Genomic DNA, 5,992 nt, shown 5'->3' with positions numbered 1-5,992 from the left:
AATCCTTTGAATACCAACGCTTTGGGGGAAAAATTACCACTTTTCAATGGAAAACTTTGTCAAAGGTAGAGCATGTACTTCCCTTTGCTGTTGAAGAGCATACGTTTTGCTGGGTGACTCAGGAAGGGTGCCATGAGGAATAGCTCTTGTTGCCTGTGACTTGGGTTGTGGCAGGTGGGCAGGGGTCTTGGCAAGTCTGACCCTGAGTGGGTTGTTTGCCTAGGAGGCTCTGCTTTGGTGGCTATGCTGTCCCTGCCAGCCTCACTGCAGCTTCACCAGGTTCCCTCTGTCCCCGTGCCCTAGACAGCCCAACTCTACTCTTTCCAGTACCTTGAGCTGAAACCCAGCAAGAAGCAAATGTTTCCCAGTGACAAAGAAGACCCATGCTTGTTAAGTCAGAAAGTTTGAGTTCATGCAACATTCCAATGTAAAAGCTTGTTAGAAATCTCCACACCTGGGGAACCAAGTATAGAAGCTTTGTGACCATTGTTTCCTTCTGGAAAAAAGTCTTGGCTAGGTGCTGTAATCCCAGCACTTTTGGAGGTCAAGTCGGGTGGATCACTTGAGCCCAGGAGTTTAAGACCAGCCTGGGTAACATGGCAAAACCCCCATCTCTAGAAAAAATACAAAAATTACCCAGGCATGATGGCACAAATCTGTAGTCCCGGCTACTTAGGAGGCTGAGGCAGGAGGACCACCTGAGCCTGGGGATGTTGAAGCTGTGTGAGCCATGATGGCGCCACTGCACTCCAGCCTGGGCAACAGAGTGAGACCCTGTCTAAAAAATAAAAAAATAAAAATAAAAAAAAAACCAACCAAAAAACCCCCAAGTCTTTTATTTATTAAAAAAACAAAAACAAAAACAAAAAACAACGTATTTTAACACACACACAAAAGTAGAGAGAATTGTGTACAGAAGCCCACATACCCTCCACCCAGCTTCACTAGTTAACAATATTTTGCCAATCTTATTTCATCCATTTGATTCCTCCACTCTTCTTCTGGTTTTATTTTTTCTGGAGTATTTTAAAGCAATTACCAGGTTTCTCACAATTTCATTCATAAATATTTCAGTATGAGTCTCTAACAAGTTAAAGACATTAAAAATATACTGATAATGCCCCGATTATAACTAACAAAATTCATAGCATTACAGATGCCTGGGCTGCAGGTGTATTTCAGCTGGCCATGGATAAACGTGGTCTTTATCGTCTTATTATGTAAGATTCTCTATGGTCTTTTCAGAGCAATCAACAGAAACTTTTTTACTTTGACATAATTTCAAACTTGCGAAAGGCTTATAAGAATAGTACAAAGAATTCCCATGTAGTCTTTATCCATATTCCCCAAATGTTGACATTTTACCATATAGTGTCTATCCTTCTCTTCATATCTAGATTTATACTTTTTTCTTGAAATTGTTAGTATATTGCAAATGTGGTGCCTTTTTGTCCTTAAAAATTCTCTTAAATAACTACAGTACAACAATCAAACTCAGGAAATGAACATGGATATAGTGCTATTATCTATAGAACTTATTGAGATTTTTCCAATTGACCCAATGATGTCCTTCAGAGCAAAAGAAAATCCTGGATCATGTCAGTTATCATGTCTCTTCAGTACTCTTTGGCTTGGAACAGTTTCTGAGTCTCTTTATGTTTTATAAAATTGGTATCTTTGGAAAGTTCTGGTCAGACATTTTGCAAAATGTCCCTCAATTCAGGATTATCTGATATTCCTCATGATATAATTCAGGTTATGCTTTCTTGGCAGGAAGATCACAGACGTGATCTTTTGTCCTTCCCAGTTTATCATATCAGGAGGCATATTGCATTGATCTGTCCTATTATTAGTGAGGCTAACCTTGATCACTTGATTTACTTAGAATTTGCCAGCTTTCTCCACTGTAAAGTTACCTTTTCCCTTTGTAATTAGTATCTTGTGAGAAGATACTTTCAGATTATGCAGATATCTTGTCATTTCTCAAACTCCCTCTTTCATAATTTTAGTATTTATTTGTGATTTTTGTCTGAATTGATACTTACGATGGAAGTCAAATAGTAATTTTCTAAAATATTATTCCTTTTGTATTCATTGAGTTTCTATAAGGAAGAATTTCCCCCTCTCCCCCATGTTTTTATTTACGTATTTCAATGTAGATTTGTGATTCTTATTTTTTAAAAACAGGCTGTAATCCTTTCCTTTTATTATTTATTTTGATGCTCAAATTTTGCAAGAGTTAGCCAGTGACAGCCTCCCTAAACTGGCCCCTGTGTCCTTTTGACATGTCCCCATTATTCTTTGATCACTTCTTTACCTTCTTCATAACAAGATGTTATGGGCTGATCTCATCCTTTCCCTGCCCCAGCCCTTGAAGCTGCCATTTCTCCAAGGCCCTGATTCCTTTTACAGGAGAAGGGCATTTAAAAACTAAGATCTAGACATTAGGCAACCCCACTGCTACTGGGGTGTCACTGCTTTTAGGCCCTCTTAGTGGACAGTGCTGGAAAATGGATGTCATATACACACACCCACCCACACACACACACATACACACATACACACATCCATCTCTCTCTATATATACATATAATATATGTTTTATATAATATTATATGTCTAAAATTTATAAACTATATAAACATATTAGATACATAATATATTAGATATATATATATCTAAAACCATGATATATTTCATTGTCTTATTATGTTAGATTTTCTAATCCAGAGGCACAGGGTTCATTCTAGTCTTCTCCTTTCCATAATTGTAACTTCGTTCTCAGATAGTGAAAAACCTGGCTCCCACTATCCACAATGTATTACTTGTTCAGAACATAGTTTCAGAATTGCTAACCCACACTGCTGTGAAAAGGAAGCCTACTAACTGCAGTAAAATATTTGTTTAAAGTTCTTTTTGCTTTTGGCCTGAGGACACAGTAGTGTAAATACTATATTCAAATATTACTGGGTTAATTTTTTTCCTGGGTAATTATGTTATTCAAAACTGTTCTGTTGAAATGCTGTTCTGTGAATTTGTTTCTGTTTGTATTCCATCTTAGGGGTTTTCTCTATCCTTGTTGATCTTATATTTTGTTTGTTTTAAGCATATGAAACATTAACATGACCCCCCAAACCAGAACTGTTCAAAAAGTTATGCTCAGAAAAATGTCGTTTTCCCCAACTCCACAATTTTTCTAATCTTTCCACCCCATTCCCTACCAATGTCCTGTAGGTAACCAATCTCAATAGATCCAGGTTTATCCTTCAGGTGTTTAATTTTGCACAAGTAAGCAGATAGATGATTATTTCCTTGTTTTCCCTTCTTTCTTACATGAAAGAATACTAAGCATAGCATAAATTGTCCCCTGCACTATCAAAAAACATTTTAAGGCACTTTAGTTTAGTTCTTTCTTGCAGTTTCTATTTCTTATATATCTTGGATCCTCTGTGACTTAGCAGGCTCTTAGAATCTTAAATACACTGAGGTGAAACTGTATAAAAGACTAAGACAGGTGGTGATTTTTTTAAAAAAAGTGGGCTTTATTCTCTGCTGGACAAGCATTCTCAACTAATAATTCTAGAAAAAGCTCCAAACCCATTACAGGTGGAAAACACCACGCTCAAACCCCAGATCCTTGTTTCAGAAACAGTTCCTCTCTCAGCCAGATGCCCTTTCCTGTTAACAGAGCTGGTCATCCACAAACAAAATAACCAGAGCCTGGAACAAACAGCTTCATGGATTTTTGTAAGTTTAAAGATTTAAAAGTCAAACAGGCAGTCTTTTACCCAAAGCTGCCACTCTCACTTGAATATAACTTTGCTTGGCTTACAGGCAGCCCAGTCCTCCCGGCAGAGGTTCTTGGGAGAAGGGGGGCCACTGGGACCCCTGCTTTTCCTGGCAGGTAACAGGATGCACCTGCTCAGAGCTCCAGCCGCCAGGATGCACAGCACAGCTGTTTTTTCTTAGTCTGAATAAGCTAGATTTAGAGGTAACAGAGGGATGGAAGCAGGAGAGCAGAAGGACAATTCCCCATCTGTCTGTTTACGTTTTAGCAGTTCTCCTCCCAGAGACTCAAGCATTGGAAAGGAACGTGGTAGAATTTGTCTCAGATCCCCTAGGGGTTAGCAGGTGGCCCCTGAATACTGGTATAGATAAGCCTGCCTGCAGCCAGCCAGGATGCACCCACAAGCAAAGAATCCAACGCAGGCAATTAACACAGGCCATTACTACTGGCTCCTTTACCATCCCAAGCTTTGTCTAGATTCAGATCGGTCTAATCAATTTTTGGAAAATATGTGTAACTCATCTTGGAAAATATGTACAACTCATCTCTGACAAAACTAGACCAATTCAGTGGGGACTCTATCCTGCTCAGATTAGAGAACAATGATCTGCCCCATGGTCTGGCTGTGGATTATGAGCTGTAGGGAAACTGCTCTTCAGACCATCCTAGGAAGCAAGCAGGGGCTGGAGAGTGCTCAGACCTCCTTGGTCTGTCCTCTGTAGGATTTAGCCATGGATAGCTCATGAGACCTGGAATGTCCCTTGCTGTGAATTTCAAATCCAGCCAGAGCATCATAGAGTTTTTCAAGGATGTAACCACAGATACTGGTGATGGTGAGCTCTTCAGGCCTTCCATAAACCTGGGCAGTACAGACATTCGCCCCAGCCCCCAGGACTTACATGTGTCACAGCCCCATTGTAAATAAGAGGGCGTTTCTCACAGGAGCTCCAGACCAGCAGCATGGATGGATGCCCTCTCTCCCGTGTCAATGATGCCAATGCATAAGCAGCCCTTGCCTTGGGGAGACTCCCTGCTTCTCTCATTGCTGCTTCAGAGGCTGGGGGATGTGGTACAAAAAGCGCTGAACTTAGAGTTGGAGCCTCTTCAACAAATCTGGCCTCTGCAACTCTATGTGACTGGAGTCAATTCACAGAGATGACTCAGCCCCCATAGGCTCAGCTGTAAAAAGGACATGATAATAAGGTTAGCTACCTTATAAGAGCTGGGCAAACATTGAGTAACAGAACCATAATTAATGTGTGTTGTCAGAACTATAAAATATTCTTTTAAAATGTTTGCTGTCTCTCCCATAAAGTGGACACTTGCCCACTGTCTATTCCAACAGTGCAGCCTGGGGAGCGGGGAGGTGAGCAGCAGTCCCAGCTAACGCCGCAAATCTACCTCCAGGTGTTCATCAGTCACCTATGCTGTGTTTAGCACAGAAAACATGTAGGATCAGGTTGCTTCTCTCCAGAATTACCATGATTAGGAAGAAAAAAATGCAACATTTAGGAAGAGAGAATTCCGTGTGACCTGGACCTTTCAGAGAAATCTTTATGGAGAATAGAATGTGAACACTGGGCCTCACAGGGAGGCCAGGATCTGATGAGGTCAAGAGAGAAAGGAAATGTCACTGCAAGTATTTGGTATCATCTTTGTGGTAAATCAGGATCCTATAGCCTTGAAGGCATAGGTTTTTCACTGTGTATTAGTTATTTCTCAGAGATATCCTTGTAGTCTTGTTAGAGACTGTTACATTTAAAGATGTGGGAGGTGTTGGGAGTGATCATGGAGTGCCGTGCCCTCCCCACCCAGAGTGAAGCTTGTTCTGGGTACTGGCTTCAGCAGCTAAGCAGGTATGGCATCTCTGCATCCCCTTCTTGACTTTGAGGAAATATTTGTCATGGAGACTCATGTTTCACAAGCACCTACCCAGTGCCAGGCTGCACTGGGCTCCTCACAAAGGCCCCATGACATCAATGTGGTTATTGGCATTTTACTGATGAGGCAAGTGACGGCTTAGAGAGTAGCTCAATAGTGTCACACAGCCAGGATGTGAACCCTCTGGAAATAAATCAAGACCACGCAAAGGACAACACACACCTCCCAGGGGATTTATTTAGGGGCTATACTTTGGTTTCTACAGGTGTCTCCATGGAAGCCATCCTGAAACTCTTTGGAGAATACTTCTTTCAGTTCTGTATG

Source organism: Theropithecus gelada, chromosome 17, assembly GCF_003255815.1.
Source record: "Theropithecus gelada isolate Dixy chromosome 17, Tgel_1.0, whole genome shotgun sequence".
Classification (NCBI taxonomy): domain Eukaryota; kingdom Metazoa; phylum Chordata; class Mammalia; order Primates; family Cercopithecidae; genus Theropithecus; species Theropithecus gelada.
This window is presented reverse-complemented; position numbering follows the sequence as displayed.